The sequence below is a fragment of the Amblyomma americanum genome, chromosome 10 (genome assembly GCF_052857255.1).
Source record: "Amblyomma americanum isolate KBUSLIRL-KWMA chromosome 10, ASM5285725v1, whole genome shotgun sequence".
Lineage (NCBI taxonomy): Eukaryota > Metazoa > Arthropoda > Arachnida > Ixodida > Ixodidae > Amblyomma > Amblyomma americanum.
Genome location: NC_135506.1, coordinates 141,395,116 through 141,419,504, shown reverse-complemented (window position 1 = coordinate 141,419,504; position 24,389 = coordinate 141,395,116). Strand labels below are relative to the sequence as shown.

Below are 24,389 nucleotides of genomic sequence, written 5' to 3'. Positions count from 1 at the left end.
GTCTGTGGTTTACAGGGTGGTGATGCAAATTATAAAGGATAGACTGCAGGCTTGGGTGGAGAACGAGGGGGTGCTAGGGGAACTACAGAATGGGTTCCGGAAACAAAGGAGGTTGGAGGACAATCTATTTTCATTGACACAGTGTATAGAAATTGCGGAAAAGGAACATAGGCCCTTATTGCTAGCATTTCTGGATATTAGGGGAGCCTATGACAACGTTACTCAGGAGCATTTGTGGGACATATTGGGCACATTGGATGTGGAAAATGGAGTAATTAATCTTTTAAAAGATATATATAGAGGTAACAGAGTGCTCATAAAATGGGAAAAAAATGTATCAGGGCCTGTAGAGATACAGCGGGGGCTTAGACAAGGATGTCCTCTGTCCCCTTTGTTGTTCATGTTGTACCTGCAAGGTTTGGAGGCCAAGCTAGAGGGGAGCGGACTAGGTTTCAACCTATCTTTTTTCAAGCAAGGGGAATTGATTAAACAGACATTACCGGGACTAATATATGCGGACGATATAGTGATAATGGCTGACAACAAGGAAGACCTGCAGAAGTTGTTAGACATATGCAGTACAGAGGGAGATAGATTAGGCTTCAAGTATAGTAAGGAAAAATCTGCAGTCATGACATTTAATGAAGAGGGCGGCGAGCATAGAATACAGGAGTTCGTGCTAAAGGTAGTGAATGAGTACAAGTATCTTGGGGTATGGATAAATAACAGTGTTGAGTATCTGACAGAGCATGAAAAATATGTAATGAATAAAGCTAGTAGGAATGCAGCTGTCATGAAAAATAGGGCACTGTGGAATTACAATAGGTATGAGGTGGTAAGAGGGATCTGGAAAGGGGTGATGGTCCCTAGCCTGACCTTCGGGAATGCGGTCCTGTGTATGAGGCCAGATGTTCAAGCAAGGCTGGAAATTAGGCAACGGGGAGTAGGGAGGTTAGCTTTGGGAGCACATGGCAATACACCAAATCAGGGGGTACAGGGTGATATGGGATGGGCGTCTTTCGAGAGCAGAGAGGCTAGCAGTAAGATAGCATTTGAGGAACGATTGAGAAGGATGGAGGAAAAGCGGTGGGCTAGGAAAGTTTTCAGATACCTGTATATAAAGAATGTTGACACGAAATGGAGAAAGCGAACTAGAAAATTGACAAGCAAATATCTGGACAGCAGTAAGGGGGCAAATCAGCAATTATCGGTTAAGAAAAAGGTTAAAGGAACAGAGAGAGCTTTGTGGAAAACAGGGATGCTGAGGAAATCGGCACTAGAAACATACCGGACCTTTAAACAGGAAATTGTCAAAGAAAATATCTATGATAATTGTAGGGGAAGTTCTTTGTTGTTTGAGGCCAGGACTGGAGTTTTGCGGACTAAGAAGTATAGAGTCAGGTACCAGGGGATAGACACTTTGTGCATTGCGTGCGGAGAGGAGGAGGAAACGGCTGAACACTTGATACTTTTCTGTAAAGGGCTTCACCCTACAGTGGAAGGCAGCGGGGCTGACTTACCCAAGGCATTGGGGTTTAGGGATAGTGAAGGGAAAGTGGATTTTAAGAGGTTAGAAGTAACCAAGCGAAGGTTATCTGATTGGTGGCTAAAAGCAAGACAGGAGTAAAATTTCACAAGACATGGCTAGGTGGCTTGAGCCACCGCCCGATGTAAAGGGTTCAGCCGTATCCATCCATCCATCCATCCATGACCTTGAACCGGCCTTGCACCTTGTGACAGCTATGAGGTCACTCAGCCGCCGCCTGTCAAATGCGGAATCCTGGACCAAGGATCGAGCACGGCGCCCAGTGACCCGTAAAGGTCAAGAACACATTAAATTTGTCGCTAATAAATTTTTCTCCCCATCTGTGGAGTTCGCTGACCTTTCCGCGAACTCGTTGGTCTTGTGTTCGGAAGGAAGACCGCTCCAGTGGGGTCGGAAGTCCCCAACAAGGGGGCCCGTCCCGTCCCTGCCTCCCCTTCGTGCGGCGGACGTCCTCGTTTACGACGCGCCGTCACGGGCATGACCTGCCTGGAAAAACGCTAACCGTGTACAGCTGTCGACATGTGGTCGTTGTTAAGGGGTTGACGAGGTTTCGGGGGCGCATGAGATACGGCTGAGAATTAGCCGAGTGACCGGAAACCCACTATTCCCGTAACGACTGTGTTCGTCTCGTGCGGTGTGTTCTGTAAACATTTTAGGGATCGTTTCGTCGACATATGTTTGTCGCGTGTGCGACAGAGAGAGGAAAGTGGTAACGGCTGGGCCGTGGGTGCCGAGGGAGAGGGTGGTCGCGTTTGTGCTGTTTGTGTATTTGATTGCAACCTCTCCTTTCCCAAATGTTTAATCATCACTTTTTCCCCAATCTGTGATTAGTTGGCGGAAACCTTATTTTCCTTTGCCTAACCACATATTGGTGAGCTGTGTCGCTTGTAATCCTATTGGTGGCTGTCCCCGCTAAGGGCGGAGACAGAGGGTTTAAAAACAAGCGCGCTGGGTTGAACGAGGGCTGAATTCGTCTGATCAACGATTTAGTCATGTTTTAAAAAGTTTTCTCCTTGCTTTGTTTCTTCTCGTTTTATTTATGTTGTAAATAAATAGTTCACCTTCTCCTTTCCTCGAGTAATGTGAATGTTTGCGAGTTAGAACCACCGGGCCATCAAGAAACCCCGATTTCATCATCAACAAGGTGTTTCCTCTCATCACCACCTGAAGGGGGAAACTCAACTCCATCCATCCGATGCCGAAACCAAGCGCTCGCCTGTGTTTCTACAGGCGGTCGGCGTTCATTGTGTTCATTTACGTTGCCGTTGACTGTGTTGACTCCCATGATTTTGGGGAAAGGAAGGGCGCATAACTGGCTCTCTGGTTCAGTGGACGCCTCAATCGCGCTTTGAGGTATACGTGGCGGTGGCGTGAGAGACATGAGGGTTGCATGCATTAGCGCTGACAGCGTTGTGGCAGACACGCGGCACTGCAGCAATAAGCCGCAGTGTTCATTGCATGGGTGACAACCTTTCGAGATTAACCATCAACTGCCACCTGCCAGGATGGCAGTGTGGACGCGCTGGCTATCCAGTGTGCGGAACGCACTCAACGTTACAGACGACAAGCCGCGCCTACTTGCCCGATACAGCAAAGGTTTCGCTCTCTAACCAAGTTCAGCAGTAGTTAAATCGCAGCTAATTTTTTTTTGCTCTTTGAAGAACCGCCGCACGGGAGACAGCAGCGAACAAGCACTGAGCGAGGCGGTTGCTCAGTTGGTCCAACTCCGTGACGGATGTCAATTTTGTTTTTGAATCTTTTATACTCATTGCACGTAAACCAAAGTTTCTCGTCTCTAAGACAGTTCTATCTAGCAAGCTCCGTCCCTGGTGGGTGCCTCCCTGGTGAGTAAATTAATTTGCCACAAATAACGTCATTCTCCGGCAAAATATTGTAGGGGATCGAGAAAAAAACATTTACTCGTGTGCAGTGGGGAGCATTTGACAAATACCTCGACCTCACCTAAACCCCAGACAAAATTTGGTGACCTCACTCAATCTCAACCTCACAAGTTGAGCTTGAGGTCTCCTCAGCCGCCCTCACTTCATTTTGCAGAGGCCACTAGCGACCTCACTCGAGCTCACCTTAAGAACATATTGTGAGGATGCCGTAACTCAAAAGCACCTGAAAAAATGAAAATAAAAAAACTGAAATTTGAGTACGCAGTTAAAAATCTATTCACCGAGAATCCTGTGAGTGAAACAAGCTGAAATGACGATAGTAGTTTGGCAACAAATAGCTATGGAATGCAAAGGTGTCTAATTATTAGACATGATGTGTACTTCGACCGAAGCTGACCGTTTTGATACAGAGGCATGTCATTTTGCTCGTTTCGATGCGAGGCGCTCAAGCTTGGACTAAATGCCGAAAGGCACCACAAAAGCAGCGAGCCAGGCAATACCATTGGTTGGGCGAGTTGGTGCTCACGAGGATCCATAACTAGGATCCTCTATACTCTGTTCCGTCTTGTCGCACTGTTGTGAATCCTCGTGAGCCAGGCAACCTACACTGTTGCATACAACCTTTGTCCAAAAAGTTGCGAGACTGATTTATTTTCTATTCTAGAAATGAGTCCCGAAAAGAAATGTTGCTGCGTATGTGTAGCGCCATCTTTTCGGACGAACCTGGGCTGCTTATGTTAATTGCTGTGGCAGCCGCTAGATGGCACTAAATGTAAAAATTACGTTTTTTGGCTCGTGACGCCGTCGGGGGAGGACGCTTTTTTTCGGAGCTCCAGCGACTACGTCCGAAGCTAAGTGCTTGTTGGTGTTTGCGCTTGTACATGCTGTCGGGCTTTGGTTTTAAACCGAATTATGGGTAGGAAGGGTAGCGGAAGTGTGTGTGCCGAAAGTTTTTGTGTAGGAATTTTGGCAGGCTTTTACGCTGCGTAGTGACGAAAGTTTTTCTGCAGGAATTTTGGCGGGCTTTTACGTCGCGTAGTGCCGAAGGTTTTTGTGTAGGAATCTTGGCGCGCTTTTACGTTGTGTAGTGCCGAAGGTTTTTGTGTAGGAATTTTGGCGGGCTTTTACGTTGCGTTGTGCCGACAGTTTTTTCTGCAGGAATTTTGGCGGGCTTTTAAGTCGCGTAGTGCCGAAGGTTTTTGTGTAGCAATTTTGGCGCGCTTTTACGTCGGGTAGGGCTGAAGGTTTTTTGTGTAGGAATTTTGGCCGGCTTTTACGTTGCGTAGTGCCGAAGGTTTTTTCTGTAGGAATTTTGGCGGGCTTTTACGTTGCGTAGCGCCGAAGGTTTTTGTGTAGGAATTTTGGCGGGCTTTTACGTTGCGTAGTCGGCCGGACGATGCGTCGGCAAGCTAGGAAAGTTAAGGTGGAGGGGGACGGGGAGTTAGTGCAATGCCAGGAGTGCGACCGTTGGTGCTATTTAGATGAGACCAAGTTCAGGAGCTTAGCCAAGGCCGATGGGGCTAGCTTCGTGTGCAAGATATGTAAGCGTTTTGAGGAGGCCGTTCAGATGTTGAAAGGGGAATGGGCAGGTACGATTAAGGAACTAAAAGGGGACCTGAAGGTGGAACGAGGGAAAAGGATTAAGTTAGAATCTCAGGTCGCCGAGTCGCTTAAGAGGGAGGAGGCTAATGGCGACCAGTTGGAGCGGATTGTGGGCGAGCTGAAGGAGGAGCGGGAAAAGCGGGCCCACCTAGAAGAGCAGGTAGAAGCGCTGAGGTCGCGGCCGGCAGAGAACCCCGGTTCAGGGCAGTGTCAGGTGGGGGATGAGGCTCGTCGATCCTACACTGCTGTAGCGGAACAGGCTTTGAGTGGGGAAGAGAGAGAGGTAAAAACTCGCGAAAGTAGCGTAGGGCGGCGGGAGAGACAGGTAGTGCGATCCGGGGGGCAACAGTCGCAGTCAGGAAGAGAACGGTTAGAGCGGAGGAGGGTTCTGGTAGTCCGTGACTCGAACGTAGCGAGGGCTGTGGGAGGCGTTTTGACGACAGTGAAGGCGGACAGGCGGATGCAGGTGGAGGCCCAGTCAGGAAAGTGCATGGTAGATGCAATGGCCAAAGCCCAGGAGGTGGTGGGGGCAGCATGGATGGCGAACACCTTGTCGTTATCCATGCTGGTCTCAACGATGTGCTGAAGGGGAGGAGCCAGAATCTCGAGAAGCAGTTAGAACTGGGGAAGCGTAGGCTTACAGAGGCGTCTGAGAGTGTGCATGTGACCATGTGCACAACCCCAGAGGTCCAGAGGCAGGCTAGCGAAACGGAGAGGATGATCGTTGAGGCTAACCGTGTAATTAGGTTATTGAATCGACGACTAAGATACGGGGTAATGGAAGTTAACGTTAACAGGGAAGTGTACGAGGCGAGGCCCCATTCTTTTGCTCCGGATGGCATTCACTACGGTGGTGCCACTGGCAAGAGGGTGGGTAGTAGGATAGGTCGCCAGGCAACAGGTTTTTTGGGGGGACCCAGAGCTCTGAGGGAACCAGTGTAGAGAAGAAAGAAGCAAGATCAAAGGGACGATGGAACCATATGAGAAGAAATAGACAAAAACGCCAGGGCCAAGTAAATTCAGATATATGTTTCATTAACATGCAAGGTGGCAGGAATAGTCTGAAATGGGAGGAAATAGAAGAACAGTTAAGGCAGGAGGAATTAATGGTACATGGTTTAGTGGAAACGCATCTTAGAGACATGGAGCAACCACCCTGTAACCCAGACTACGCATGGGAATATTGCAATAGAACAGAGGGCAGCAGAAAAGGAGGTGGAATTGGGGCATTCATTCATAAAAGTAAGAATTTCAAAAGGGTTAAACTGGGATGCAAGGAACATTTATGGCTAAAAGTAAAAGTGGCAGGGGAGCAAACACTCCTGGGCTTTGTATACCTGTGGACCGGAGCTAATGCCAAAGAGGAAAACAGGAAAATGTTAGAATGTATTGCAAGCGACATCGATGAGCTAGGAAGACAGGGCGAGATAATTATATTAGGCGACATGAACGCACATATAGAAGACCTGGATGGGTACACAGATTCGACGGGAAACATGAACATGCTACAGGACATGTGTGACCGGCATGATTTAGTTTTACGCAACAGTACCGAGAAGTGTGAAGGGCTCATAACATGGGAGGCAGGGAGTCTGCACTCGACGATAGATTATGCCCTAATGTCACAGAGGATGAATAATAGATTAGGGGTAATGAACATAGATGAACATGGTTCCAGAAGTCTAGGTAGTGACCACAAGCGTATCAAGTTGAGTTCCAGAAGAGAAACCAAAGTAGGTTTGAAGCGAGATGAACATTCAGAGGGGAATTTTTACTCGGAAAAGCAATTGGAAGCAGCAGCCAAACAAATCGAGAAAGTAATTTTTGAGGATAGTGAAACAGAATGGACTTATACCAAATTAACTCGATTACTGGAGCTAGAGCTAGCTAAGGTGCTAGTAAAGCTAAAAGGGAAAAGACGTAAACCAAAGACTTGGTGGGATGAGGAGGTCAAGAGGGCGATAGAGAAACGTCAGGAGGCGTCCCGGCAACACAGATATGCTAAGAAGAGGGGGGAACCAGAAGTTGAAGTAGACAGAAAATGGGATACCTTCATAAAGTGTAGAAGAGAAGCATCCTATTCGATTAATGAGAAAATTAGAAGAAAAGGTGCCCAATGAATGCCAAAAGTAAATAAAAGGGATAGAAAAGCAGCTCAAAAATTCTGGAAGCATCTAAATGCAATGAGTAATAAGACTAGGCTAGTACAAAGGTTTATTGTTACAGATCAGGGTATTCGACTAGAAGGGGATGAAGCGATAAAACACATAGGAACAAGGATGACAGAAAAATTTAAACAAACAAATGTTGCACATATTTTATCGAAGGAGGAGAGACCGGTTGCTGCAATAGCTTCACTTGAACAAAGCGAGTGGGAAAGGGCGGAGAAGAAGGTTCCTATTGGCACGTCAACAGGACCATATGGTATTCCGATTACGTTAATAAAGAAGCTAGGACCAAAATCCAAGCAAACATTAGTACAGGTAGTGAATAAAATGATAGTGGATGGGAAAGTCCCCGATGAATGGCGATTAAGTAGAATGAACATGATATATAAGGGAAAGGGGGACAAAGCTGACGTAAGTAACTACCGTCCCATAACAGTGAAATCTGTGGTTTACAGGGTGGTGATGCAGATTCTAAAGGACAGATTGCAGGCTTGGGTGGAGAACGAAGGGGTGCTAGGGGAGCTACAAAATGGGTTCCGGAAACAAAGGAGGTTGGAGGACCATCTGTTTTCATTGACGCAGTGTATAGAGATTGCTGAAAAGGAACACAGGCCCCTATGGCTAGCATTTCTGGATATTAAGGGAGCCTACGACAACGTTAATCAAGAGTATCTGCGGGACATACTGGGCACATTGCATGTGGAAGAGGGAATAATTAATCTTTTAAAAGATATATATAAATGTACCAGAGTGCTTATAAAATAGGAGAAAAATGTATCAGAGCCTGTAGAGATACAGCGGGGGCTTAGGCAAGGATGTCCTCTGTCTCCTTTGTTGTTCATGTTGCATCTGCAAGGGTTGGAGGCCAAGCTAGAGAGGAGAGGACTAGGCTTCAACCTTTCTTTTTTCAAGCAAGGAGAATTGATTAAACAGTCATTACCGGGACTAATATGCGCCGATGATATAGTGCTTATGGCTGACTGCAAGGAAGATTTGCAGAAATTGATAGACATATGTGGTACAGAGGGAGATAGATTAGGCTTCAAGTTTAAAGGAAAAATCTGCAGTCATGATATTTAATTATGAGGCCGGCGAGCATAGAATACAGGAGTTCACGCTGGAAATAGTGGATGAGTACAAGTATCTTGGGGTGCGGATAAATAACGGCGCTGAGTATCTAACAGAGCATGAAAAATATGTAATGAATAAAGGTAGTAGGAATGCAGCTGTCATGAAAAAAAGGGCACTGTGGAAATACAATAGGTATGAAGTGCTAAGAGGGATCTGGAAAGGGGTGATGTAACACGGTGGTTTGGGCTAGTTGGTTGCAGTTCATAATGGAGACAAGTTTCGCAGCATGAATAAAACACACACAAGACAAGGAACAAACAAGACAGGACTGTGCTGCACTTCCAACTGATTTTATTTGAAAAAGCTCGACGTTTAAATACATTCAGTTATCATGAGGGGAAACCTAATCACAATCATCGAAAAAAGCCATTCATTCTCCAGCAATGACAGTGAAGGCGTGCTGACGCAATTGTCATCGGCTTTCCTAATAAAAAAGGCTTCGATATTTTCACACTGAAGCTTGTCCTTGGCGTGACCCAGAAACTGCGCCTTCTTAAACATAGGTTTGCATTTTCACGACCGGCAGTGTACGGCAAGATGGCCGCTGATACCATCTTTTACAAGATTGAAGTATTCTAGCGCTCTTTCATTAAAACAACGCCCTGTTTGACCAATGTATACTTTTTTGCACGTTAGAGGAATGCTATAAACGACCTTCGTTAGACATTTTGTGAACTTTGTGACGTGCTTAATACTGCACGGCGCCTTCTTCTTTCTCGTTATCAATGGGCAAATTTTTGCAGCCTGCATGGTGCGGAAAATACAACGTAAACGTTGTATCGGTTGGCGATCTTCGTCAGAGTGTGAGATATCTTATGTAGGTATGGTATTACCTGAGTGTTATTCTGTTTCTTTACTTTATTATCCGTTCCTTTACTTCTCTTTCTTTTCTACATTAGGCTCTCACAAACAGATGAAATACCATCATCGGGGAAGCGGACATGCGTGGCCGCTCGACTTTCTGATTGACGCTATCGGTCATTTGATGCTGGCAGGTTTTTCTAGGACAGCATTGATACAGTTCATGGCTGTTCCGCGTTTAATTATCATTGAATGAGCGCTGTTAAATGGGAGAAGGTACTTTTGTGATCTAGGGTTATATTTCCAACATATGTGGTTCGTTCTGAAAGTAATTCTGAGGTCTAAAAACTATGTCGTGAGCGCAAGGAAGTTCGTACGTGAATTTGAAACATCTTGCTGCAGCTTTAAAAGCCGTGATAATTTCTGCAACTGCGTCGTCAAGGGATGAAATATGCGAAATGTCATGAATCACCAAGTAATCATCGACATATCTAAAAATTCTTTAAACATGAAAGCCTGTTGTAATTGTTTGGTTTGTGCTGACCAGCGAAGGCAGCCGCACGCCCCCCTATTGGCCTGAGTTCCTATCGTTCATGCTTCTCTCCCTCTTCTGTAACCCTCTCAGTACAAGAGGGTATATAATCGCGGTTCTGGGCAATAAACGTTGTTGTTCACTGCCGACCATTGTTCGAGATGCTGCGCGGTTCGCGCTGACTTTACTACAGTGGCGACGAGTGCGGAAACTACCCATGCGGTAAAAGTTGAAGCCGACAGCCTGTCGCAACTTGAAGCACCGACGAGAACTATGACCAGCCTGCAGCTCCCGACCTTCGACGACACGTCAGATAAGTGGAAAGCGTACCTTATAAGGGCAGAAGCATATTTTGAAGCCAATGCTATTACTGACTCAAAGCAGCAGCGAGCCTTGCTTGTGGCAGCACTCAGCACGCAGACGGTGCAAGTGTTAGCGGGACGGATTGCACCCCGGACACCGAATTCCCTCACCTATGATGAAGCAGTCGCAGCTTTAAACAGCTACTACGACCCGAAGCGTCACGAGATAGCGGAGAGCTATAAATTTTTCACCCGTTGCCAGCAAGAGGGTGAGGCAGTGCGCGCATTTCTGGTCGAAATACGGCGCATAGCAGACGGCTGCAACTTTGGGAGTGCGCTAGACCGAATGCTGCGGGATAGAATTGTTTGCGGTGTACGCTCAACTAACCTACGCAAGCAGTTACTGGCGAAGAAAGACTTGACGCTGGAGGAGGCCGAAGCGCTGGCAATAGCAGCAGAAACAGCCGAGAACGATGCAAACGATATCAGTGGAGCACCACCAACGGTGCTAAGAATGCAAGCCAGTCATCGCTCTTCGTCGCGAGATACCAGCGGGGCAGCGCAAGAGTGCGGACGATGTGGAAGCACGAAGCACGATGATAACGCCTGCCGCTGGGCTAACGCACGGTGTTTCCGCTGCAGGCAACGTGGTCATTTGGCGAAGAAATGCTACAGGGCGAGAACAGATGAAAATGCTGCTAGGCGAACCGCGAGTGTCAAGACACTGACAGTTGAAACCGCGTCTAGAAACGAGAACAAGGATGAGGCACACATCTGGACGCTAATTTCTGGTAGGAAAAACGGCCTGGAACCACCGTTACGCCGCACATTTCGGTGGGGGGAAATAGATCTAGACATGGAAGTGGACACAGGATCCCCGGTGTGCGTCATATCACGGAACGTTTACGACCGACACAGAGCGCAGTGGCCACGCTTGAAATCGCCGCATGTGAAGTTGTCATGTTACGCGGGACAACTGCCGGTGCTTGGCGAACTTGAACTTCCGGTGCAATTCAAGAACGTGTCTGTAACCTGTCCACTCGTGGTGCTTGACTGTTCAGGACCGAGTCTATGCGGCCGCGATCTGATTGCGGCACTTGGCAAGACGGGTGTTACGATGGAAGAACTCACTGCGCCGGATTCGACAACAGGAAACACGCCGAGTGACCACATGGTGAACAGACTGCTCGCTGAGTATAAGGATGTTTTTTCGATAGACCAGGGGCTCATCAAGGGACCGCCAGCCAGCCTAAAACTAAAGGAAACGGCGACACCGAAATTCTGTAAGGCCAGATCACTTCCTTACGCTTTCCGTGATAAGGTCTCTCGTGAAATTGATCGGTTATTGTCCCTTGGTGTCTTATCTCCTGTGCAACATTCAGAATGGGCTACGCCCATCGTAGTTGTCTTGAAGAAAGATGGCACCGTAAGAATATGCGGAGACTTCAAAGTCACGCTTAACCCTGCCTGTGATATCGAGCATTACCCTCTTCCAGTGATCGAGGACATGTTCGCAAACTTAAATGGAGGTGAATACTTTAGCACCTTGGATTTGAAGGACGCGTACAACCAAGTGCCCCTTGACGAAGCGTCACGCGGACTTTGTATCATTAACACACATCGCGGACTTTTTCGTTACAACAGACTCCCGTTTGGTATAGCTTCTGCCCCAGCTATATTTCAAAGGAAGATGGACGCTGTACTCGGCGGGCTACCAGGCGTCCAAGCTTACCTTGACGACGTGTTAGTGTCAGAAGGCAAAGGGGACAAGGAAGCGCGGCTCAAGAAAGTGTTGGAACGATTCCGAGAGCATGGTGTCAAGCTTAGGGCCGACAAATGCAAGTTCCGGCAGCCTTCAGTGACTTACCTCGGGCATCGTATCGATCGGCAAGGCCTACACCCTATGGAAAAGAACGTAGACGCCATCATGCAAGCCCCGCGCCCGAGTAACGTGAGCGAGCTACGTTCGTTCCTTGGTATGCTCACGTACTACGCACGGTTTCTGCCGAATATGTCGACTGTGCTCAGCCCGTTATATCGGCTCATGGAAAAAGGAAGCCGTTGGGAGTGGCTACAGCCGCAGCAGTTGGCGTTCGAGCGAGCTAAACAAAGCCTCAAAAATGCACAAATTCTCGTGCATTTTGATCCTAACAAGGAGCTGAAACTAGAGTGTGACGCATCTCCGTATGGTGTGGGCGCAGTGCTGTTTCATTCGATAGGAAATGAGCACAGGCCAATTGGGTTCCGTTCCAGAACACTTACAAAAGCAGAACAAAACTACTCGCAGCTGGAGCGAGAAGCACTAGCCCTCATCTTTGGCGTTTCTCGCTTTCGTGACTATCTTCTAGGTCGGCAGTTTACCCTGGTGACCGACCATCAACCACTGCTGGGACTGCTCAGACCTGACCGCCAGACGCCACCGATGGCTGCCGCGCGAATTCAACGGTGGGCGCTATTCTTGGGTGGCTACCAGTACAAGCTACAGTACGTGCCAGGGAAACAGCTGCTGACAGCAGATGCCCTCAGCAGGCTACCAGCGCCGACTATGGAACCGGGGACCGATGGTGAACCGCCGGAATATGTCCTTTCATTGGAATCCCTGGAAGAAGGTATAGTGACGACGCACGAATTGCAGGAGCTGACGGCCAAGGACCCGATGTTAGCCAGTGTCACGCACTTCATTTTGCATGGATGGCCTCAAACCACTAAAGGAATGGCGCCAGACTTGTTGCCGTTTTTTGATCGTAAGCTGGAGCTATCGTTGGCTCACCGTCTGATCTACTGGGGCAACAGAGTGGTGATACCGCGGAAAGCGCGGGAACGGATGCTGCAGCTGCTACATGAAACGCATCAGGGCTCCTCGTCAATGAAATCAGTCGCGCGGTCATTATTTTGGTGGCCAGGCCTGGACAGGGACATTCAAAACTTGTCTGCGCAGTGCCGCAACTGCGTGCAAAGCCTGCCAATGCCTACGGCAGCCCCACCAGTGAGTTGGCCAAAGACAGCGGTCCGGTGGTCTCGTATACACATCGATTTTGCAGGCCCGTTAGCAGGCAAGATGATACTAATAGTGGTTGATGCCCACACGAAGTGGATTAAAGCAGTACCCTTGCAGCACGCAAATACAGCTAGTACAATCCGATGCTTAAGGAGCATGTTTTGCCGGTTTGGCGTGCCACGCACAATCGTGTCCGATAATGGCACACAATTCACAAGTCAAGAATTCGCCACTTTCATATCGAAAAACAATATCGTGCACCTGCGCACTGCGCCTTTCCATCCCCAATCTAACGGAGCAGCAGAAAGAGCGGTTCGGACCGTGAAGGACGGGTTGCGGAAAATGGGAGACGGACAGCTGGAAGATAACCTCATGCGGTTGTTATTCAATTACAGGCGGACCGCCCAAAGAGAAGGAAGGTCACCTTCCGAGATGCTTCTCGGCTATCAGCTGCGTTCCCGACTAGACACATGTCTCCCACCCAGAGCTGTGGACTCGTCGTCGGACGCTCACGACTGGACCATCTCGCCAGGCAGCAGCGTATACGTGCGAAATTACGGCACCGGCAAAAGATGGGTGCCTGGGAGGGTACAGACCACTTCGGGGGCGAGAATGGTAACAGTGAACACGCCAACCGGAGCAGTGCAGCGCCACGTCGACCAAGTCCGCCGTCGTCAAGAGTTTACGCCAGGGACTGCGTCTGTAGAGGCCACTGCAAGAGCGCAGTTAGAAGGCGGTCCTGACCAGGTGACCAGTGCGGATCTGTCACCTGTGCATACGCCCAGTACCACTGGGTCGGAACAAGAACAAAGCCCTCAGCCGCTAGCAGCCGACCAGAGTGAAGTACCATCTCCAGCAATCACGGAGCGTCCAGTGGTTCCGGCGGGATTGACTGACCCCCTGCAGCCCACGCTCAGACGATCGACCAGAATAAGAAAACCGGTACAGCGGTTTCACTTTTAAGGGAGGAGAAATGTTGTAATTGTTTGGTTTGTGCTGACCAGCGAAGGCAGCCGCACGCCCCCCTATTGGCCTGAGTTCCTATCGTTCATGCTTCTCTCCCTCTTCTGTAACCCTCTCAGTACGAGAGGGTATATAATCGCGGTTCTGGGCAATAAACGTTGTTGTTCACTGCCGACCATTGTTCGAGATGCTGCGCGGTTCGCGCTGACTTTACTACAAAGCCCTTTAGTGAATTGTTAACGCGCTTATCAACAAAACTAAGATAGATGTCACAAAGTATGGGAGCTACTGATGAACCGATGCAAATGCGAGCCTTTTGGGTATAAAATTGATGGCCATTGATGGATCATTAAAATTGATGGCCGTTGTTTGAAGATAAAATTCTAAAAGCGTAAAAAGTTATCACTGCTGACACGTGATAAATTACGAAAAGACACATCTCCCGTCTCTTCAATCAACTGTCTCACTGATTTAAACAGTTCATCGTGCGGTACGGAGTAATAAAGTTCCTCAACGTCTACGGAGAAACCGATGGTATCAGAAGCAATCAGGTTTTGCTCTTGGCTGAGTTCTTGGACGATCTCGTGCGATCCTCGAACCAGGAAAGGATCTTCAAACTTCAAGCTTGTTAATTGCCTTTGCAGGTATTGTCCAACAGCAGATAGCCAACGGTTCTTTTCTGAGACGATGACTCGAAACGGAAATTCCGGCTTGTGTGTTTTACAAGAGAAGAATTGTTCGAGGCTTCCGTTTTCAGATTTCTTGGCTAGACTTGCGACGGAATCGAGACGCATTTCTTGTAGGAGACGAACTGCAGTGGTCTTCTGGGATTCCTTTTTGAATTTCGTTTCGTTGAAGTTCTTCTGTATAGCTTGAATAGCCTTTTCTTGGTACATGCCTTTGGGCAAAACTACAAATTCTCCCTCTTTATCGGATTGAAGTACCATTAGGTCATGCTCCTTTAAATATGTGACAACTTTCTGATGTACAACAATAACTGATGGGCACGTTGGTCTGACATAATTTCCAGTGAAACAGCGCAACGGCACAAGGCCAGAGGACAAGAAAGGACGATACACAGCGCTGACTAACAACAGAATGTTTTATTCAGTGAGCCATGCTTATAAAGGCGCTAGGCACACTGAAAAAACCGAAAAACAGAAAAAAACACACACAGAACCGTGACAGATATCCCTCCAACCAAGCACGTATATGATAACACAAGGAGGGCGATTTGAACTGCGACTCATATTTTTTATCACGGATTCGGCTCCTTCCCAGGTGGCTCGGTCCTTTTCGCGCTCCTTAGTTCTTCCAGCGATGCTACGTGCCATGGCCACGAGTTCGTGCTTTTTTGACACAGGCTCAAAACAAAACTTTGGCCCCTTTTCCAGGATCCCTCGAATCTTGTCAGACAGTTGGGCGTCGCCAAGTACGGTGACCTTGCTAGGAGTAATGGGGGTTCTTTTTCTTGGCGGAAGAAGATGCCGGGCCTTCTGCCATAAGAACTCTGCGCTCTGTGCGGCCAACTTCTTGTAGTTGCCATATTTCCTAGAGCTTGCGCAAGTATCACTTGCTGTGCGTGGGTCTTGGACGAGTACATGTAGCCAATCTTCGTAGAGTCGAACTTGGCGCCAGTATTCAGACTTGAGGATCTTGCACAGTCGTCTCGCATGGCCGATGGACGGCGACACAACTCCCAAGAGGGCCTGAACCTCTAGGGGAACCAAGCCTTGCTTGATGCAGAAATACAGAATGCGGCACTGGCAAGTGGTGAGTGCAGTTAGATTCACAAATGTGAAAACTGGAGTGTTTGGCTTGGACAGATAAGAAATAAAGATGGTTCCTAGCCTGACATTCGGCCTGAACTAGCCCGAACGCGGTCCTGTGGATGCGACCAGATTTTCAAGCAAGGTTAGAAATTAAACAACGTGGTGTAGGGAGGCTAGCTTTGGGAACACATGGAAATACACCAAATCAGGGGGTACAAGGTGATACGGGATGGGAGTCGTTCGAGAGCAGAGAAGCGAGCACTAAGGTGGTATTTGAGGAGCTATTGAGAAAAATGGGGGAAAAGCAGTGGGCTAGGAAAGTTTTCAGATACCTGTGTATAAGGAATGTTGATACGAAATGGAGAAAGCGCACTAGAAAATTGACAAGCAAATATCTGGACAGCAGTAGGGGGGCAAATCAGCAGCTATCAGTTAAGAAAAAGGTTAAAGAAACAGAGAGAGCTTTGTGGAAGACAGGAATACTGACCAAATCAGCACTGGGAACATACAAGATTTTTAAGCAGGAAATTTGCAAAGAAAATATCTATGAGAATTATAGGGGAAGCTCTTTGTTGTTTGAGACAAGGACGGGGGTTTTGCGGACTAAGACATACAGAGTAAAGTACCTTGAGATAGCCACGTTGTGCGTTGCGTGCGGAGAGGAGGACGAAACGGCTGAACTCTTGATACTTTTCTGTAAAGGGCTTCACCCTACCGTGGAAAGCAGCGGGGCTGATTTATCCAAGGCATTGGGGTTTAAGGGCAGTGAAGAGAAAGTAGATTTTAAGCGGGTAGAAGTAACCAAGCGAAGGTTATCTGATTGGTGGCTAAAATCAAGAGAAGAGTAAAATTTCATAAGTCATGGCTAGGTGGCTTGAGCCACCACCCGATTTAAAGGGTTCAGCCATATCCATCCATCCATCCATCCATCCATCCATCCATCCATCCATCCATCCATCCATCCATCCATCCATCCATCCATCCATCCATCCATCCATCCATCCATCCATCCATCCATCCATCCATCCATCCATCCATCCATCCATCCATCCATCCATCCATCCATCCATCCATCCATCCATCCATCCATCCATCCATCCATCCATCCATCCATCCATCCATCCATCCATCCATCCATCCATCCATCCATCCATCCATCCATCCATCCATCCATCCATCCATCCATCCATCTATCTATCTATCTATCTATCTATCTATCTATCTATCTATCTATCTATCTATCTATCTATCTATCTATCTATCTATCCGTCCGTCCGTCCGTCCGTCCGTCCGTCCGTCCGTCCGTCCGTCCGTCCGTCCGTCCGTCCGTCCGTCCGTCCGTCCGTCCGTCCGTCCGTCCATCCATCCATCCATCCATCCATCCATCCATCCATCCACGTTGTCGCTAGTCGTCTGCGCATTCTACTGTGAGTTAGAGATGGACGTCCACCTCGAACAGCGTGTAAACAAAATTCTGTGTGAAGCTTGGCAAGACAGCCACACAGACGTATAAGCTCCTCGGGACGCTTACTGCAACGAAACATTATCGCGGGCGCGAGTTTTCGAGTGGCTCAAGAGGTTCGTTTCGGGGAGAACAGACAGACAGACAGACAGACAGACAGACAGACAAAGAACTTTATTGATGACCCTGATAAACCGCGTTAGGGTGCCTCCCTTTTCAGGGAGTCCCCGTAGCCGTCGCGGGCCGCACCCACGTCGGGGTCGGAAGATTGTGGTCCTCCGCCCTGTCGCAGGCCCTCTGGAAAGCCCGTAGTTGCCCTGAGAGGTCGCCGCTCTTAAGGACTGCCTCCCAGTCGGATAGAGTGGTAAGCGATGAGCTGCGTAACGCAGGGCATTGCGAGAGCATATGAGATAAAGAGCAGTACGCCTCCCCACAGTCTGGACAGTGGGGTTCTACATTAGGCGCCAAGTGACTGAATCGGCCCCTGGAGGAGAACGACCCCGTTTAGAGGATGCGAAAGGCTGACGATTGTGGTCTATTAAGTGCAGGATGCGGTAGCGGATACGCCTGCCGAGCAAGTTGTTAATGTGCCAAGATTTCATGGAACGTGAGAAGCAAGTCCCTGTACAGTCCTAAGTCGCCGCCCGTGAGTCGACCGGAACCGCCGCGCTGTGTATGACCTCGCGCACAGATATGGGCCAACTCATTGCGTTAACAACTTCACAGTGCACATTGATTCCCATATGGGCCGGGAACCATTTGATGATATGAAAACCAGCAGCCCCCTCGCTGCCGAGGATGGCCGCCGACTCCTTGGAAATCGAGCTGGAGGCGAACGCTCGGGCTGCAGACCTGGAGTATGTAAAGATATTGCGACGTAGAGGGTCCTTCAGTGCTAAAGCTATAGCAACCTGCTCGGCTACTGTTGCAGAAACCTTCCGCATGGATGCTGAGTAAATGAGAGTGTCATTGCAGTCAACTGAAACTACGGCATAGTGATCAAAGCGCCCGTACTGGGCAGCATCAACGAAACATGCAAGATTCGGGGTGGCCGCAGCCATTTTAACAGGGAACGAGCCCGGGCTACCCGGCGCCCTACATTGTGTTGAGGATGGACGTTACGTGGCATGGAATCTACATGGAACGTATCTCGGACCATGGGTGATAGGGTCGCATTGCGCTCCATGATTTCCTGGTGACCACATCCAGCGGATTCGAGGATGCGTCTCCCGGCTCGCGAAGATGAGAGCCGTATTATTTGGGCCACTCGTTGGGCCTCAACCACCTCTGACAGGGTGTTGTGCATGCCTAGTTGCATGAGAGTCGCGGTGCTGGTAGTGAGGGGCAAACCCAGCACGCGCTTGATGCTTTTGCGCATGAGGCGCGTCGGTGGAAGACTACACAAGGCAGGGGCGCCCTTCAACCTCACGGAATTAATACAATGTGGCTCGGATCAGGCAGATCGTACAGCAAGACCACACCATTACAATCCGCATGCTATCAGATGCTCTCAACATAAGTAAGACAACATGCCACAAATATTGCGTGAGAACTTAGGGAAACAAAAGCTGAATGCCAGACTTGTGCCGCACTAACTCACACAGGACCAGAAGGACACGCGGGCATCAGTGAGCGCTGACTTGCTCTCCGAGGCAGAGAAGGATGCTGCATTCGTCGACAGCAGCATTGCTGAGACGAAACATGGTATTTTCCATACGATACTCAAACAAAGAGGCAGAGCGCCGAATGGCGGTCCATAAGCTCTCCGGCTTCGAGAAACGTGCGGCGACAGAAGACCAAAACAAAGACGATGCTGACAGTTTTTTTCGATGCCAGAGGTGTCATACACCACGACTTCGTCCCACAAGGGCAGGCGGTGAATCAGGAGTTTTATATCCGCGTGCTCCAACACATGCGTGATGCACTGCGACGCCGTCGCCCTGACTTATGGGCATCTGGACAATAGAGCCTTCTCCACGTTAACGCAAGGCCGCACAGTGCTCTCAGCTTCACAAAATTTCTCGCCAAGCACAGCATTACTATACTTCCCTATCCGCCATACTCGCCTGACCTCTCCCCATGCGATTTTTTCCTGTTTCCTCGTGTGAAGAGAGCCCTAAAAGGTCGTTGGATGGGGAGCGTGGAGTCCATTCAAGACGCCACGACAAAGGAGTTGACAGTACTGCCAGAAGAAGCGTATTCCAATGGTTTCCAAGACATCAAGAAACGTTGGAAGCTGTGTATAGACTGCAAGGGAGACTATTTCGAAAGGGTGCTGCACAAACGATTTCAATGTTAAACGCATTTTTTAATGGACTTAGTATCAGAACTTTACAGACAAAGGTTGTACCACGTTTGTACCCGACAATACATGCACTATCGATTGTATATGCAAGAAGAAAGACCGGTATTCTGGCATCAGAGCTCGAAGGGGGCATGTATCACTTCTACATGGACAGCTACTAGTCGTGAATCTCGGTAAGGTCGTTTTCTTTGCTCGTGTTGGGCACGGTCAATGATGGATATCGATTTTGGTTGAAATCGGACATGGTCGAATTTCGGGGGTGGCCCAGGCCAAATTTAGAGGCCATCGTGTCGGGCACGCCCAATTATGATTGGACTTCGATTTTCTTCCAGAACGGCCAAAGTCTAATTTCGGGGGTTCCCCGGGCCAAATTCTTGCGGCTTGGCGTCAAAGTTGCTATGGCAACGAGCGCTGCACGAGCAAGATACGCATTCAAGATGAAAGATGCGCAAGGAAAATTTTTGCTGGGCTCTGACGATCGTATGTTTTCGCACTAAAACGCGTGTATTGGAGCTCGTGGCTATCGCATTACATTTTTAAGAGTTAATTAAGAAGCGCTATATAACCTTTTTCTCTCATTTCGTGCTAAATAAATTGGAAAAATTACACTTTCCACTTCTCCAAACTCTTCAGTGATCAGTCTTGATTCGTCGTTCCTTGCGGCATCCAAGAACGCCAAGCTCGAGTAAAACCGCCACTTGCCAGAGTAAGCTCCGTTAGTGCCCTGGCCGCTCTTCGACGCTCTCAGTTTTTTTTTTTTTTTTGCGTTCATTAAGGAACGTACGGCGCTTATTTGCAAACAGCGCTTTCAAGAATCCTGCGTAGGGAATAGTAACCAATTAAAATGCATCGCAAGGGAAAGTTCGAAAGCCCACTTACCTCAAAGGTTTCAGTAAATATATAAATAAAAACATTACGTACCGACTGTGTAGGGGGCCGACTCGGGATGTCGCACATCCATTTCCGTAGCGATATTTTGCCACAATCGATTTCTTAGCGTCATGTTGAGGTAGTCAGTGTGCTCAATGTTCCAGATCGGTTGGCAGCTCTCAACGAGCGCTAAAAAAGTGACGGTCACTTCGTCACTGACGACCTTCTTCCCAACTTCACTCATTCCAACGTGTACAAGCTCAAAAAAGTGCAGCAAACACCGAGAGAACAACGCAGAGAAACACGAAGAGAACACACAATGCTCCACTCGAGCGGCAAATACGGCGAAAAGCGCGCCAAAACGAAAGGCACCAGCATCGAGCAAAGCCGACTTCATTCCGGATAGCTAGCCAGACGAGCGCTCGAACAAACGTTGACTGACCTAGAAGCAAAAAAAAGCAAAAACAATCCCGGTTCGCCGCCAAGCCCGCGGACTGACAAAGGCGCTCGCCTTTTTCACTCGGTCCGTGGTCCGCGCCCGGAAAAGTCCGCGCCGCCTGCTCAAGGTCGCTCAGAGCAGTGACGTTCACATCACGTGGCACGCGAAGAGCACTGACGCGCCCGGGCCATCCGCGATCCTGTCCTCTCGTCTGAACCCACCTTTAGGCGACACGGTCCGCGCGTTCATCACCAGGCTTTCGATGTGTTTGTTAACGCGGGTCAACTCCGACTTTGCGTAGAGAGAGCATGAGTGTGCCGGCTCTTGTTCTCGCACTGACATGGGAGGCACCATGTGTCTCCATAGACGGCGCTTCGCGCATCATTTAGGCCACGGGTCTCCGAACGCCTTCGGCGAACCACACCCCGCGCGTTAGTTAGGTGGCTGGGTTAGCGCTTTTCTTTGCTGAACCTCGGAGCCACTGGTCGTAAATTTGTGCTTCTCCGCGGGAATGGGTTTCCTGACATGGCGGACCGAGGCCCAGACGCGTCGGCGTCCCAGGCCCGTTTGCGATACATCCATCCCCAGAAATCTGGGGGAAAGTACGTTGGGTATGTGGAAGTGCCGAAGAATGATTGCTTTTGGGAAGAAACCCTGTGACGGCCGCGAGCTCTGAGCGGGGCGGCAGTGGAGGCCGGAGCTCAGTAGGAGACGGACTTCCTCTGGCATGCTCGCTTAGGACGACGGACTGTCGTAAGTCCAAGGGCGCCCCAGCTCAGCTATTCTGTATCTATGCTGCTGTCATCATTTTAACTGCACTGTATTTTTTTATTGTTGTCATCAAGTGTATAATTAAATCAGTTTGCTCAGTTAATCCGGCCAATTCGAGAGGTTTATTTGGCGAAGCAGGGAAACGGGACCTACGAAGAAGGAGAGAGAGAAAAAAGCGAAGGAGAGCAAGAAAGAAGTAAAAATCTTTGCTCCGCTCGAAAAACTTTTGTCCAGAATTGCTGGGTATGCATACGATTTTTACAGCACACACGTGGAAGGACTGGTTGTCATTAAGGCGCGACAAAAACGAGAGCGGCTTCGTTGTTCCTTCACCACTCTTCCCGCTTCCGGTCTCTTAACGTTACACCTATCAATTTTCTTTCCATGGCTCACTGCGTTGTCCTTAACTTGAGCTGAGCCATTTTCGTTGCCCTCCACTTTTCGGCCCCGTTGGTGAGTTCTGGTAAGATACAGCTGTTGTATGCATTTCTCTTGAGGGATATTGGTAAATTTCCATTCATGATCTTAGCGAATTTGCCATATGCGCTCCGCCCCATTCTAATCTTTCTAGTTATTTCCCTCTCATGATCCGCATCAGCGGTCACTACCAACCCTAAGTAGACGCATTCCTTTGCAACTTCCAGCGCCTCACTACCAGTTGTGAACTGTTGTTCCCTTGCTAGACTGTTGAACATTACTTTCGTTTTCTGGATGTTAGTTTTTAGACGCACCTTTCTGTTCTGCCTGTCTAACTCATTGATCATACTTTGCAATTCATCTCGTGAGTGCCTCAGCAAGGCAATGTCATCAGCGAATCGCAGATTATTTAGGTATTCATCACTAACTCTCATCCCTAACTGTTCCCCAATTCATGCCTCGGAATACCTCCTGTAAACAGGCGGTGAATAGCATGGGCGAGATCGTGTCTCCCTGCGCCTGGCGCCCAATTCCTTTTGGAATGTTATTGGTGATTTTATGGAGGACTATGGTAGCTCTTGTGGTAGAGCATGAAGGGAGCCAACAGTCAAAGAAACCAAGGTGCATAGGGGAATATTTAATTATTATTTTTTTATGTGTAGTGCTAATCAGTGGGTTAATAATGCTTCCATTAATCTATCGCTTAGAGAAAATTACTTAAAAAAGCAGCAGAAAACACAACCATGCCGCCGGTGGGATTCGAACCCACGACCTCCGAATATCGCGTCCGGTGCTCTTACCAACTGAGCTACGGTGACGGCTGTCCAAACTGCTGCTCTCGTGGGTATTTGTTTATTTGGTGTACGCGAACCTTGAGAGTGTTCACCAGCGCCACCCTCGTCCATAGCGGCGCACGTAGCACGTCCTGTGTTACTGCGAGTGTGACGTGGAACGTCATCTAATGACGAGGGCGGAAACTGTGCGAGAGCCCTCTTATGCTACCTATGGCATCAACACTGCCAGAACCGAGACCCTCGTTAAGAAATTAGCAGCCAAGGTAAATGAAATGAGGGAATCGTCTTGACAAACTTATGAAGGGAGCCAACAGTCAAAGGAACCAAGGTGCATAGGGGAATATTTAATTATTATTTTTTTATGTGTAGTGCTAATCAGTGGGTTAATAATACTTCGATAATCTATCGCTTAAAGAAAATTACTTATAAAAGCAGCAGAAAAAACAACCATGCCGCCGGTGGGATCCGAACCCACGACCTCCGAATATCGCGTCCGGTGCTCTTACCAACTGAGCTACGGCGACGGCTGTCCAATCTGCTGCTCTCGTGGGTATTTATGTTTATTTGGTGTACGCGAACCATGAGAGTGTTCACCAGCGCCACCCTCGTCCATAGCGGCGGACGTAGCACGTCCTGTGTTACCGCGAGTGTGACGTGGAACGTCATCTAATGACGAGGGCGGAAACTGTGCGAGAGCCCTCTTATGCTACCTATGGCATCAACACTGTCAGAACCGAGACCCTCGTTAAGAAATTAGCAGCCAAGGTAAATGAAATGAGAGAATCGTTTTGACAAACTTATGAAGGGAGCCAACAGTCAAAGGAACCAAGGTGCATAGGGGAATATTTAATTATTATTTTTTTATGTGTAGTGCTAATCAGTGGGTTAATAATACTTCGATTAATCTATCGCTGAAAGAAAATTACTTATAAAAGCAGCAGAAAAAACAACCATGCCGCCGGTGGGATCCGAACCCACGACCTCTGAATATCGCGTCCGGTGCTCTTACCAACTGAGCTACGGCGACGGCTGTCCAATCTGCTGCTCTCGTGGGTATTTATGTTTATTTGGTGTACGCGAACCTTGAGAGTGTTCACCAGCGGTAACACAGGATGTGCTACGTCCGCCGCTATGGACGGGAGTGGCGCTGGTGAACACTCTCTCTCTCTCTCTCTCTCTCTATATATATATATATATATATATATATATATATATATATATATATATATATATATATATATATATATATATATATATATATCTGAAGGGAGCCAACAGTCACCGAAAACAAGATGCATAGTGGAATGTTCTAATTTTTTTTGTGTAGCGCTAATCAGTGAGATAATATATATATATATATATATATATATATATATATATATATATATATATATATATATATAGCGCTAATCAGTGAGACAATAGTATATATACATATATATATATATATATATATATATATATATATATATATATATATATATATATTCTAGTACTTTCACATAAGCGCCTTCTACACCCTCATTTTGCAATGCTTGAATAGCTGCCGAGGGTTCCACAGAGTCAAAATTTTTTCTCGTAATCAATTAATGCTATATACAGGGGTTGGATATAT

General features: G+C 48.1%; 1 protein-coding gene, 1 non-coding gene and 1 pseudogene across 4 annotated transcripts in view; 1 reads left to right on the top strand and 2 right to left on the bottom strand.

Annotated features, from left to right (window-relative positions):
* Nucleotides 1–24,389, bottom strand: part of LOC144106925 (uncharacterized) — a 618,131-nt gene that overhangs the window by 439,275 nt on the left and 154,467 nt on the right. The gene's annotated exons all lie outside the window — the stretch shown is intronic.
* On the top strand, nucleotides 9,798–12,909 carry LOC144106428 (uncharacterized; annotated as a pseudogene).
* Nucleotides 22,725–22,801, bottom strand: TRNAS-CGA (transfer RNA serine (anticodon CGA)). Its single transcript has one exon. It is a non-coding gene; the product is annotated as a tRNA-Ser (tRNA).